Raw genomic sequence first — 15,041 nt, 5'->3', positions numbered from 1 at the left:
CCTGGTAGGTTTTGTTTACTTGGTTTTTGCTTTTTTCCAATTCTCTCCTCTTGTCCCTCTTTCCTCCCCTCCCCCACCTCTGCTTTGCTCAGAAACTTACCTTTGCTGACCTTCCTCTTCTCTCCTGTTTGGGGGCTGTTCTTGCTTTAGTCCCTGCACTTAAAATGTTCTTCTGTCTTCAACTGTCATCCCCAAGTCTGCAGGGGCGTGCTTGGTGCCCACATGTCCCCCATCTTTTGTGGAGTGTGTGTGTTTGTGTGTCTGTTATTGTTTTTCCCCCCCCTCGAATTAGAAGAACATTATCAGCGACTCCAACACATTCAGCTGAGTCTGAACTGACTGTACCCATTAGGCATTCTTAAAGTGCAGATCGACTCTACAAATTGACTCTTTACAGATGCGAGAGACTGACATCCCTGGCGGCCTCCCCCCCCCTCCCCCCACGTGTATGGTTTTTCATCGCTGTTCCAATTTAAATTTCTCAGTCTACCAGTCAAAAGAGATGATTTTTCTAATATCCATCCTGCAAACTCCATCTGGGATCCCCCAAACAAGCTGTGTTCTTCTGTTTCTTGCACAGGCAGAAATTATAAAAAGTCTGCAGTAAGAGCAGGAAGGAGGTCAGACCTTCTTGGTCCTGAACCATGAGCATTTTAATGCCTGGAAACAAGCAGGGTAATTAACTGAATGGGAAAGATGAAATAAATGCCCCCACTTGGAAGTGATTTTTGCCCCCCCCATCCAGCCCACTGATCTGGTGCAAATCACCTTGGGAAAGCCCAAGTTACAGTCCTCAAAAAACCAGAAGCGAGGAGCATCTACTATAATCACAATTATCCTACGATGCTCCTGCCTAGCAAGATTACTATCCTTCCAAGCTTTCGGCCTAGTGTCTTGTGTGAACAGAGAACCAGATGGGAGTTTTGGGGGCTAAAATGGATCCACCAATTATTTATAGATTCGGACTAAAAATCATGTGAACCGCCTTCTGTGGAGTTCCATCTTCCGAGAACAGACTTGAAATAGACATAGTTGTGGAAAGTCTCGGAATCATTTAGAATAATCCTGAACGTGGTTTTGCAAATAGGGAATGGTGGAGTTGAGCCCAAAGAATTTTAGAAGCCCCTTCAAAAAGAAGGGCAGAGTTTTAGAACCATCTTTTGGAAATCTCTAGAATGAGACTGTGGGGTTCAATTTTATATCCTGTTGGTTTTCATGGCATTCACCCCTAGGCATTTTTTCCTGCTGGGAAAAAAAAAAAAAACCTTTAAGAGTTGACATGACTGCTTGCATAGAAAGGTGTCACCAGCTTTGGACTAGAAGGAAATTGTTCTTCGTGGCTCACCTAGGATAGGCAGTCAATCAACATTTACTGAAAGGATGAAAGAATAAAAACAGACCTTCCTTTATTAGTACTAAGTATATAACTTATGTTTTGTTTGAGGAAGTTTCCTTAAGTTCTCCATTTTATTTTTTTAACTTTGACATGTATTTTAGGTTTTTTTGTTTTTTTTTTTTCTGGGGTGAGGTGGCAACATTTCTTGAAGGATTCCTTTGTGCTGGCTATTGCACTAAATACTTTACCTGTGTTGCTTCACTTCAGCCTCACAGCAATCAAAAATCTTTTTACTTTTTACGGTGGAATGACAAGCTGGTTGAAAGAGGTTAACCAGCTTGTCCGGGTCACCCAGCCCATAAGATCCCAGCTGCTCCCAAACACTGCCTGTTCGGTTCTGATTCAGAATTGAGAAATGCTGCATTCTGTTACTACTCATCAATTTAAAAATCAAGATAAAGGCAATATTTTGAGAATGGCTGAGGTCATTAAAATTTTTTCAGGGATGTTTACATTTTCATAGATAAAAAAATATTTAAAGGAATTAGAAAAAAAAACTTTTGCCTTTAAATATTTTTAAAAATTTCTTTAACGAACAGACTCCTGGAGGCACGGACAAGGGTGGGCTGCCCAGCTCTAACCTGCTGTCCACGGCTGTCCTCTCTATTAGCACACTCGTTCATTTCGTCCTCAAGCTACCTAAAAATGCTTAAAAGGAAAATTTAGAAATGCACTTGTATTTGGTGACATCAATACCTGAGTTATGATGCTGATTCTAAAGTAAGTTATTTACACTGATTTAATTTTTATTGATGTCCATTTGAACACGTAGAACATCCCCAAACATGGGGGAAATTAATAAATTTAACTATCATTTACTCTACTTGGGGAAAAAATCTTCACTCATCGGAAAGTGAGTATTTTGCCATGCTATCAAACTCCCTTGGAATCCAAACAAACTTTTACATTTTCCTGGTTAAGTGTAACTCTCAGGAAATTCACCGTTTCCCACGTGAAACAGGAACATTGGTATTCCAGGGACCCCCTGCCCCTGTTCAAGTAAGGTGTTAACTGGGCCAGATACAAAGCTCTTAAGAATTGACACAATTATAGGCCCTGTGTTCCATGTGGTTTGAATAATGTTGAAATAAATAAATTTCGTAAAAATTACAATCAAGCATTCATTGAGTTATCAATATTCACTTTCTACGGGGTCCTTTTCAAGTTAATCACCTAAAATTAAAAAGCTCTGTTTTTAGGATGCCCAGAAAGTTGCAGATGTGCAAACACATCTTTCCCCTGAGTTTGAAATCCCCTTGCGCCACAATCTATTGTCCCACTGTTGTGGCATGTAGTGTTGTGGGACTGTGAGTGTGTGTGTGTGTGTGTGTGTGTGTGTTTTCTCTGCTTATTCTGTGGACTTCAGCTGAACACCACCTTAGCTCATCCTTGACAAAAGAGTAAAGGTTATCATTAGCATGTTGAATAATGGATGGGGCCCATTGTATCTTCTTGTTTAGGAAAATAAATCATCCTGAAAACTTTTATTATGTTCTATGTAAAATGGAAGCACATCAGCACTTGTTATGTTTTCCTCTCCTGGGCTGGCTTGGCAGGGCGCCTTAGGCTGGAAAGAACAGCCAGGGGTTGCCAAGCAAGGGCTGGCTTGATTCCGTGCCCGTTCCTCTAGGGGATGTAAACATCCTGCCCTGGAATACTTCACCAACCTGTAGCTAGAAAACTCTCATGTACAACGGTGCAGCTGGGAGGACTGGAAACCATGAGTCACAGCACCAACAAGGCCCTGCTGGGTAACGAGGAGGTCAAACGTTTAAGCTTCATCCACCCCACCCCAGCCCCCAAAATGAGGACGGCACTGAACTTAGTGGAGACACTTGCAGGAATCCAGTGTAGAGGAAGGGTGAAGACGTCTAACGTTTACTGAAGACCTGCCAAGCACATGCCCGGTACTGCGTTAAGTGCTTTCCCATGCGTTTGGTCACGTCGTACTGAGTAGGGCTGCTCAGTGGTCAAGGCCATGGGGTCAAGGGTAAGGCTCATGCATGCCCCACCACTCACGAGCTGGGCAGTCTTGGGGAATTTGCTTAACCTAATTCTCAGTATTTTCATCAGCCAAATGGGGATAGACCAGTTAAAACACTGAAATCCTTTCATACCACAAGGGCAGGGTCAGTTATCTCGAGTCCTGAAGGCACACACCTTCCCACTGCCCTGGCTGAACCAGCCCTCTCCCTGGGAACCACCCCATAATCCAGGAGCATGAGGAAGACTCAAACACAGAAGCCTCTAGGACCTGTCCCGTGGCACGGGCTGGTGGGCTCACACTGACGGGCACCCATGTCGTACCAGCTGCTATGCTAGCTAGCTTTGTAGGGCTGTCATAGGCACAGAGGTGGAGTCTACAAGGTCTATCACATGATAGGCCCCAAATAAGTGATAATCATGGTTATGCCCATTACATATATATGGGGAAAGCCAGGCGAAATAAGGTTAAACAACAGTGTTAAAGCTGTGTTATGGAACCAGGATGTGAATCTAGGTGAGTTGGACTCCCAAGTGCACATGTGTCGACCCTGATGTGTATCAGTGGAGAGTCATAAGCATCCATTTAATGATGTCATACAGGAGCTTCCCTCCTAGAGAAACCCAAAGCATCAAACAGACTTCAGATGTCCACGCTCATCTTGAATGTCACCCTTGAGGATTCATTAAAAGGTAAGCATGGGCCCAGTTGATGTTTTAATTTTATCATCAGACTTATTACATGGAAATTACTTTTCTTGAGTCTGAATGGAACAGACTAGTCTCAGCTGTGGAGTCGAGTTTGACAAGGGCACAGCTAATCTTGACTGTAAGTTGACATGGTGCTATTCTTACGCTGGGTCCTCTGAATGGGCAGTGATTTGTGCCTCTGTGGCTCTCTGAACTCGGGGAGGGGGTGGGGGAGAAAACGTGTGAAAAGATTTAATACCTAATTTCATACTGTCAATAACGTTATTTGTTTAAAAACTTTTATGAAGGTAGAATACTGCCAGGATATATTAAAAGCGATAAAACCTCACCACTTAGAAATGTGATTCTCATGTGGTTTATGTGGTCACAACATATAGATCCCTCTGTCTGAGACACAGTCTTCTGATTCCATGTCCTACTTCTCTACCAGCTATTAGCACTTGAACGTGAAATAGTCCTCGGGCCGTGAGGATGCGTCTATGAGAATAGAACATAAGGCAGTTAAGTTTTTTTTAAGGGAATGGGGAAGAGGTAGGAGTGTTACTGGGAGGAGGCCAGAGTGTAGGCTATTCCAGAAGTAATCTGGAATTTGCCATGGGGTTCATAGACCAACAGCTTTGGCATCGCCTGGGAGCCTGTCGGAAGTCAGACTCTGAGGCCCACCTGTCCTGAGGATCAGAATCTGTGTTTTAATCAGATGCCCAGGCAATTTGTATGCACACTGCTGTTGGAGAAGCTGTGCTCTAGGGGGCCCAGCCCCTGCTCGCACTCCGTGGGTAGGAGTTAGTGGGGGTGGTGTGAGCAGAAAATGAAGTTGTAAGAAATGGGAAGGTACCCAAGTGTTTGCCTAAGAGGTTATCCTGTCTGCATCGGCTGGAGGGGAAAAAAAAAAATCTGTTCTCAGATGATGAGCAGGCTGCGGTTGCAGGTGCACACAGCGTGATGGCCATCTGTGTATAAAAAGTGAAGTTGAAAAAAAAAGCAAGCAAGCAAAGAAAAGAAACACTGTGCAGGAGTGTGGAATCGCTACAGAGGCTAAGCGCAGCCAGGTGTTTAAGCGGGAAAGCCCGTCTTGAAGATCAAAGGCAAGTCAATTGTAAAAGAGAACATCTTGCCCACCAAACCCGGGCCCTCTGAACGGAGAGAGGGCAACATCTGAATAGACCAGATGTTAGCGGCCGAGGGATCCTCAGAGCCTAGAATAAACTCGCCTAAATAGCTCTGTGGCATCAAAACCTCAGGATCTGCCAGGCCCACCGCTAAATACAAACACAGGTTCTATCAGCAGATGTGAAAGAAGCCCTTCCAGGCCCCCAGCGGAGGTGGTAGGAATATTCTGTCCCCGTGGCAAATGGGCAGTAATTAATTATAGGACAGACACTGAAGCCCAAAAAGTAAGTTCTCTTTTACGGATGACAAGGAGATGTCGTTTCTGGAAAGAGCTGTGTGAGCACTTCCTGGGAACCAGTCTGGGGTGTGACAGGTGCCATCTCCTGCAGGCCTGACACAGGGCAGGTTATTTTTATGCAGAAGGGGAGGCTCCGGCTCTGAAGCCTGCACCTCTCATGCCCGCGCCTCAGTGCCACTACCCTGCGCTGTCACGCCACCAGCAACCCAGCGCAATCGCGGGGGACCGGCAGGGATACGGGCATTTCATCGACTTGCGAATTCTCCACAAGTACAAGCTGGTCTTCTCTTAATTGCCCCCACAGAGATTCTCCTAAATACATTTAAATATAATAATAATAATTATTATTTTACTTTGTTCTTCTAGATGGCACTTTTCCTTCAAGCAGCTCAAAGAACTATTCTGAAATTATCCAATTAATCTTTGCAAAATTCCTGTGAAGAAGGTGGGTGGCAGTTTCTCTCAGTTTCTGGAGGAGAGGGAGGAAACAGAGTGAGGTTTAAAGGGACTGTAGTAACATGGGGTGGCCCAGAAATGGAAACTGGGGACCCCTGTTCCCCAAAGGGTCCCCAATTTCCAAGTTTATTATCATCCAAAGTACATAACTCCTTAGGCCAGTACTCTAAGTACAAAGCACCAGTATTCAGACCTTGGTGTCATCTCTCAGGAAGACATATTACTTTGTGTAAGTCATTTAGCCTCCCTGGGCCTCAGTTTCCCATCTGTCACAGGCGGAAGATACCTCAATGAGGTGTGGTATAGAAAGGACTGCCCGGCTGCTCAGGGCAAAGCTCTAAGCAGTTGCTTGGACCCTCTTTCCCCAGCCCTCCCCTACTGGGTAGCAAAGTCTCTGGAATCCAACCCCTAATAGGCCCTTTTGCAAGTTTTATGCATGGCAGTGTAAAGGGCATATTTTGGTATGACCTGGAGCAAGAGGGTCCAAGAACAGACTTGAGGAACAGACAACCTGGCTCAGATCTTGACTCCAACACTTTCTATATTCTATGACTTTGGGCAGGTCACTTAACCACTCTGAGCCTCTGTTTCATCATCTGTAAAATGGGGATGGTGATGAATCGATGGGATAGTGCATAAAAAGGATCTGGCATTGAGTAGATGCTCAATAAATACATAGAGAATGGTTAAGAGGAAGAGCCTGGGGTCAGACTGTATTTGAATCACTACTTTCTTGCTAAATCACCTTGGACAAGTCACTTCACCTCACTGGCTAAGGAATGTTCCTATGAGGATTAAGCACGTTAATGCATGTAACTTAGAGTCTGGCACACGGTCCACACTTGATAAATGTTATCATTAATCATATTATAAGTATTGCTTAATTTCTTGTTTCTACTTTGTCTCGTAGAACCATAAACACTGACCTCCACCCACAAGGGAGGAAGGAGATTACTCCACAGTGTAAGGGGAATGTGGAGGGGAATATAGCTCAGTATAGGGCCACTTCCCACAGTAAACAGAGAAGATTCTCTTAGCTGGAAAGAGAGGCCTGTGGTCTGCCACTCACGGGCTAAGTGACGCTGGGCAAGTCCCTTCACCTTTCTCTCTGCCAACTTACCTGCAAAGCAATGGTAACCGGCTAACTGCCTGGATTTGTTAGAAAGATTACATGAGCTAATGTAACAAACACACTTTGTAAACTCTTAAATGCTACACGTATTGAAAGCATTACAAATTTAGAAACATACAGTTATACTTTCAAAGCATACAAAGAACTGAATTTTCATTTGAACAAGAGAAAAACTCAATACTTTTTTTTCCTATGTGTGCTTCTATCTTTTGCTCCTTTGAATGACAAAATAAAATTTTGAAAGCTCTCGTCTCAGGTAGGAGAAGGAGGAAGGCATTTTAATTTCCGGTGGTGCCAGCACGTGGGGTTTGGGCTTCACCACCAGGTGCTGTAAAACCAAACCAAACAAACAATATATCCACCCACCCAAAGTCACTCAAAGTAACTCTGGGTTTCTCTTTGCTGAGTTTCCTGTGAATACTTCAAAGCCCGGAGAATTTGCAGATGTCTCGGTGGTGATTTCCCTTTAGCAAACACGTGGGAAATGCTCCAATAGGAGAGAAATCAGCTCCATGAAAGAAGATTTGGGGGCAGAAATAGAGGGAAGATAGTTTGCAAGCTGAGCCCGAGGAGCGTGGTAGCCTGATCTTCATTCCTCAGATGCTCAGCACACATTTGCAGCTGGGGTCTAATTCTGCAGCTCACCTCCAGCATTTACAGCAAGGAAGCATTTCTTGGGTTCTAGCCCATGAATAGTCAAAACTGAACTTGACTAGAATTATGTTTAATACTTCACCATTGCCAAGACCCTCCCTGCAGGCTGCCGCCCCTATCAGAAGAGAACAGGAGCCTGCCTGCTCCTACTCGGGGCGGGGGACGGGATGGGGATTGGGGCGCAGGGCAAAGGATGGGTCTCATAGCCTGTTGTGTTATTTCCAAATTTGTGTTTCCTTTACATTTTTGATTCTCCTCCCAAAGCCAATTTCCTTAAACATGTAGTCAGGGAAATTTTTACCTTGAGCTTCTCTAAAGCTCTAACCCAGGAAGTAAATATTTGCTTTCAGGAAAGTTCGTTTGTAGATTAAAAATCTGCTTTTTTGAATCCAGAACCAGTTCATCCTTTCAAAATAAGAATTTATTATAAAACTACAATATTTCTACAAACCTACAGACAAGGAGCGTTAAGAGTCCATGCAGTCGGCAAAACAAATGCTCCCGCGCTTATAAGGAAGGGCCTGGGGGGGTTTCCAATGGTGAGGATGGTACCTGGGGAGGCTGCTCCGTGCCCAGCTCTCTCTCCCTGGATGTCAGGATGCTTTGTAAGGCAGTGGCCTAGATTTTTGGGTGATGACCCCAGCTACAGGACAGAGTGAAGCTTCTCCATCCTCTGGGTCACCAAACCCTCAGGGCCAACCAGGCCTTTACCTGGGAGACTCCCTGCCTGTCTGCCTACAGTTCGACTCTCATTTTATGCAACAAACTTCCTCTGAACACTTACTGTGAGCCAGGCACGGTAGCCACCTGAGAGCACATCATGGTCTCTGCACTCGCCCAGTCGAGTGGGAGGGACAGACAAACAGTATGCTACATGTTAGTTACACTTGAAGAGGTGCAGGCTCTAAGTGACAACAGAGAAGGGGCACCCACTGAGGTGGGGACAGGCTTTCCTGAGAAAGGCGGGTGAGTGGGTGGGCAGAGGGAGGCAGCCTGAGCTACAGCACGCCGGGTTGGCCACTGACCCCCAGGGTGGAGCAGGGGGAGGGGTAATGTTTGTGGATCAAGAAAAGGCTGCAGACTTAGCTCCTTGCAGGCTAAGTAAGGAGTCAGGACTTCATCCACAGGGCAACTGGCGCCAGGGCATCACGAGGCCCAGCCCTTTGGCTTCTTAGCTTATGCTAATTGCTAAAGTTTATTGAGGCTGACCACATACAAAGCTTAGGATACTACATAACATGAGGGCAGTACCAGGATCACCTTCATTCCACAGCTGAAAAAACTGAGGCTTTGGAGTTAGGTAATGTGCCTAATGTCACCTAGTGACTGGGACTTGATGCTATAGTGGATCTTTTTGGGTTTTGTCACTCAGTGTCAACGCCTCCTTTTTTTTTTTAGAATCATCTGCATGATTTCACCCCAGCTGAGGGATGGGTGACGGCTTAAGCCTGCACTAGCACAACATTCCATCCTCTGGCCACAGTGATTGGCTCAGGAATAAGTATGTGAGTCCTGAGGGTCTGTTAGAACTAACAGCACACAACCTTGGGCTTTACTGGGGCTATTGAGAGAGAGAGAGAGAGAGACCCATTCTGTCTATTTTGGACTTAACAGTGGGAGGATATAGATTTTATGAGAGAATGAAGACAACACAAAAGAGAAAAACCAAGATATTAGGTAGGTCTCCTGGATCAAACTGTGCCTGAAGCCACCACTCCACAACTCTTCAGTTACATCATACATAGTTTTTATTCCCTTACCTTTGCTGGCTTTTCTGCCACTTAGCCCTATTGCATTAGCTCTAGTGCAATGGTGCTCGTGGTAACCCTCTCCTACTTTACCCCTAATGTTACAAGCTATTGAAATTGATTTGTTTTGTTATATTCTTACATTAAAAACATTATCCCAGTGAAAATTTCAATCACAGAATAAATTGAGCACTGAAGATAAAAGGAGAGCACAGAACACAGGGAAGCGTTACTTAAACAATGGTAAAATTACAGTTGGGTAGGAAAAAGGAAACCAGATGTGGGGCAAAGGGGCTGAGGTGCAGCTTCCACTCTGGGGCTCACTAGCTCTGTGACCTCGGGCAAAGGACCTTTCTTCCCTAAGCCCCAATGCCCTTAACTGTAAAATAATGAAGTGTCACTAGATGGGACCCTGACTCAGGGTCCATGACTTCTGTGTAGGCTGCTTTTGAATAATCAAAAGTTGGCTAATAGAGATTAGAAAGTCCTTTCATATCCAAAGGTAAATGGGGGGTTATCTTCCTTCTAAGAAAGTCCACACCCAATTGTATCTGGTAGGTGCTGCTGAGAAATGCTCACCATTGGGCTTGTGCCCCACAAAGTGGGATTACGTAACTGACAAACTCCAGAGGACCTGACTTGTACTGGATCTTGGAAGTCTCAGTGGCAGCCTGGGAGAGGGTGGCAGCCAGGGACGGAGGCCTCTCCAGCCTGGCTTGACCCCTCTATGCTCGAGAGTCAACACTCCACCACCTAGTCAATGGAGAGGGAGGACGTTCCCCAGGTGTGCTCTTAACCATCACAGCACCGCTCTGTAGCCACCCTCAGTACCCGTGCCCAAGGCCCAGCTGGTCTTGGTTTTCTCCTGATGACTCCAGCCCGTGAGCTGGAAGGCAGCCCACAGTGATCCCATGAAAACCACAGGGGTAAGTTTATAAATGTTGACACTGACAGGTTGCACATGTGTAGTGACTTTAAAAGAATCTAATGGGCCGAATGCTTTATTTACCTGTCCTGCCAAAAATTAGCCTGAGAATTTCTACAACTTTTTTAAAATGGACACTTTGCACCTATTTTCAACTTCTTGCAATGAAGAAAGGACAAGAATCGGAGATCTGAAGTCTGTCACTGTGACAGACTTTTAACAGGATCTGCTTTTAAAACTCGTGTTGTTTTCCAGCGGCTCTATCTTTGCACTAATTAGGTGTTATCTGCAATGTATGAGATTTTAAATTGTGTTTAAAATGAAATATATAAATAGGTACACGAAACGATTATTGAGATTTGTTAGAATGAGGGCATGTCGTAATCAGAAGTCACTGATGTCTTTCCACAAGCAGAAATCGACCCCCAGCCTCCAATAACACCAGGGAACACTCTCACTTACTCTGGGTCCTGGGAACGTCCTAACACGATTTCAGCCTGTGCCATTTCATTCCAAATGACATTCTAGGCTGCGGCTCTGTCTGGGCCTCCACGGCGGCAAAAAGACGAGACTATTCGGCAGAACAGAAACGGGGAAGATCAAAGTAATTCACTCCTGTTTGTATACTCTTGGAATTTGACACAATGCTCAAATTCTAGCGAACTGCAGTCCCTTAGAAACTACTAGCAGTATACAACTCTTGTCCTGGTGGCTGTGATTTTGCTACATAAACACCAGGAGCATAAAGCATCCTTAAGGCCAAGACACAATATGGACAAGAATAATAATTGGATTTCAGACCACAGACCTTCACTGAAGTTTCTGCAGGGCTCAAAATTTCTGCCTCTCGGTGTGAAGATAAGAAAATTTGTTGATCAAGGTGAGTGGTGACTTAATTACCAAGAGGGAGGTTCCTAAACTCGGGAATGTCAGGGGATTCTTGTGAATTTTACCTGTCCTCCAGTCCCACCTCCACGTACAGAGCTAGGGAAGTCCTGCAGGTGTTGGGGACACCCACGCAAAGGAAACATAATGGCTGCATCGCCTTTAAAGACTTTCCTACACATGCGGGAGGAGACAGGTGTTGCGAATAAGCTATTTCTGTAGGACCACCTGAGGTAAGGCCGGTGCCTCTGCACAAGGCTCACCCTATATCTTTTGTCCCCTTTCCTAACGTGCAGTCCTTTCCTTCCTAAATCTCCTCCGTTGCACTCCCACAAGCAGCCCAACCTTATTCTGTGTCTTTATATACCCACAAACACTGTCATTTCCTACAGGTATCATTTAGGACTTAAAAAAAAAGGTTTTTGGGGGCAGGGAGAGCTAGCTATTGCTATCGTTTGCTTTTGTTAAAATGAGCAATGTATCACTCTTACCCTAAGAAGAGGATTTGCATGAAAATAAAAAGGTTTCTGGACTCTACTTTAGAATGTGATTTTGAAACAGCCGGCCAAGTATGTAAAAAAACCAGGCCTACCTTGACCAGACCACTGCGGTCTAGTGAAGCATTAGTGTCACAACCCACCCATGAATAGCCCTAAGCAGCTTGTGTTATAAAAGGACTTCATGCGTATTTTCTCACTTAAGCTTTGCACTCAGTGATGGGGACATTCATTATTCCTGTTACCCAGATGATCAAACTGAAGCTCAGACAAGTCAGGTGTCTCACTCAAGGTCACCAAACTAGCAAGCTGCGGTGTAACATCACCTTTCTCAGAAGGTGGTGTTTTTTCTAACCACAAGAGCACTCCTCCAAGAGTGGAGAAAGGGTTTCTTAAGATGAGATCTCTGATGAGCTTGTGGAAGTGTCCCTCCTCCATTCCACGGGTAGGGGTGGGAAAAGAAAAGGCCTGGGAAATCTCAGTTTAGTGCCACACTTACACATGGCCACACACATGAATCCAGGACCAAAGGGGACGCTGAAAGAAACTTCACGTGCCCCCTGTATTGCAAGAAAGGAGGGCTCCTGTCTGCTGGAGAGCTCAGGACAGGCTTTCGGGAGGAGGGACCTTCGCGCACTCTCAGAGCATCGCTAAGGGGCGAGCAGGGATGGGTCCAGGGAGAAGGCTGCAGAGAGACGAGCTGCCTGGTTGGCGGGGCTCGGAGCGCACGTGTCGGAGAGGGGTAGGAGACAGCGCTGGAGCCAGCTCACAGGGGGAGGCATAACTCTCGGTGTATGTTGTTCAGTGCTGGAATCTGAACCACAGCTTTAAATTATTAAGCTTCCTGGAATGCCACCAACATTTTGAAAACTGCCTATCAGGATCAGAAAGATACTTGGAGGAAGGATCTTCAAGCCAAGTGTCAGAAATGAGAGATGGGCCCCTGTGACCGAACTTCACAGGCCTATCATCCGCCCATCGACGCATTCCCTGCTCACCGGGTGGCGGCGGGGCAGCTGCGGTGGAGGCAGAACCTACAAAAACTTATAAAATAGGAACCCACGGTACTTAGATTTGTGCATTCTGCCCACATATGAAAGGAAACACCCATCAGGTATAAACCCTCCATTTTTTTTTTTTGGAAACCTTTTTGGGAAGGGCATAAAGCACCCCCAGAACAGTCAGGGGACCATATTTTGTGCGGCAGCAATTCTTCTAAATATAGAACGCACAGCAATCACAAGAAGGATGCAAGCGATGTCCTTGGATGCTCCACAGAACAGGCGGATGACAAAGCTGCTAGGAGGGTTTTGCATTGAAATCCTGCGCTCCCCGATTTAGCAGGAGGCTTATTTCGCTCTCTCACATGAGTGGGTTGCGGGAGCGGACCCACAGCAGTTGCATTTTGAAGCCCATTCCTTCACCTTGTCCTGGACCTGCCTTAACGGGTACATACCTTCCCCGCACTCGGGGGGATTGCATTTTTAACCCAGTGCAAGTAAATTTCCTCATCCAAACGCGGGCTATCTCTAACATTTGCCAGATATCACAGGCCGATTTCTCTTCTTTTTTTAACCTCATCTTCACAGCAGAGACATAAAAGGGGAGATCTATAAACATTTCAGATTCATAAAATACTACTTCCTCCAGGTTCTTCTGAGTGGAAACTTTGCTCTTTCTTGAGAAAAGGTGAGCATCTCCTAAAAAGTAATTTTCTCTGTCAGGAGGGCTCGCCGTGCACTTGGTTGCAGCTGAAATGTGTTTTAATAAGGCCTCTCTCCTTTACAAGCCCGGCTTGCTTTTAGCGCCATCCCACAGCCCAGAGCGGGGAGGAAGATGGCTCTCAGATATCCTTTTGTTACCCTAATCAGAGCCAGAAGGGCTGTATTGACTTTCGGGCCTTGGGGAGTTGTAGTTCTTTTGTATCCATCTCATCCAAGAAATCAAGTTTGATTAATTTGTCATCAAGGAAAATGTGTGATCCGCTCAGAGCCAGGCCTTTGAAGTGGAAGGATGAACTTGGGCTGCAAAGTCCAGGTCAGCAGGCGAAGCAGCAGTGGTGCCGAATTGAACAAGTTCTCTGCAGCGCTGCCTGTTCTCGTTTAAAACACTTTTTTTTTTAAAATAAAAAAAAAAACCTTTTCCGCAGAGCGAGTGGAATTGCTCCCTGTCTAGGGCCCCCTTTTGTTTACTTTAATTTTTAAAATAGAGTCATCAGGGCTACAAAGCAAGTGAGACCCAGAAAACATTTAGCCACTCCACAAGGCATGGGGGGTGGGAGGACTTGACCTCTCGCCAATCTTAAAAGACCGCTGTGAGTGGGAGAGCCAAGAGGGCTGAACTCGGTGTCAGCACGCGCTTCTGGAATGAATAATCGGAAGGGGTCTCCAGCTGGGTCACGGGACAGATGCTCATTTATGATGCTCTGGTCTTGTTAACCTGCACTTAGTGGAGTTCCCAAACTGCTGAAAATGCATAAGGTAGTGGCCCCAAGATATTATTTAATCCTAGACTTAGTGTCATATTTCTTGTTCAGATGCTATATATGCTTTATAAGGAGTTACAGGGCTTTTAAAAATTACAGAGTAAGCAATCTTTATACATTCCACAGTGTAGGAATCCCCATATTTAACATGCTGGTGTACGGGCCTTTTTATGATCGTTACCCCTCAGGTATATACATAAAGACACAGTGAATTGTTGAGCAAAAGTCAAGGGCCCGTTTGGCTTTCAAAGATGTTTAAAAAGCACCAACAAATTATAAACAGCCTCTGTGGTTACTGAATTCAGTGTCTAAACTATTATTAGAGAATTTTAAAACAATAAGGAGATTAGTGAAAACAGCTTTAGAAATTAAGGATATTTTGACTTAAAAAAAAAAAACCTGCTTATGACAACATCCAAACATTCCTTCATTCAAATGTGCACTGAGTTTGTACTACGTGCCAAGTATGGGCAACTCAAAGATGTATAAGATATACTTCCTGTCTTTCTCAGGTTTAGTAGTTCAGGTTTAATGATATTTGTCAATCCACTAAATTGTAAGCTCCATGAAGTAGGGATGGTAACTTGTTTTTGTATCCCTAGTGCCTAACACATCACAGTTGTTCAATAAATACTTGCCGTGGGAATGAGTCAATATTGTATACGGTCTATGTCTTAGCTCCACTAATGCCTATCAACTTTCCTTTAAGGTATCCAGGATTAAAATAATACCCATGTAATGCAGGGAACTCCTGGGAGCTT

Source organism: Lemur catta, chromosome 18 (genome assembly GCF_020740605.2).
Source record: "Lemur catta isolate mLemCat1 chromosome 18, mLemCat1.pri, whole genome shotgun sequence".
NCBI classification, from domain to species: domain Eukaryota; kingdom Metazoa; phylum Chordata; class Mammalia; order Primates; family Lemuridae; genus Lemur; species Lemur catta.
Note: the sequence above shows the minus strand (reverse complement) of the source record.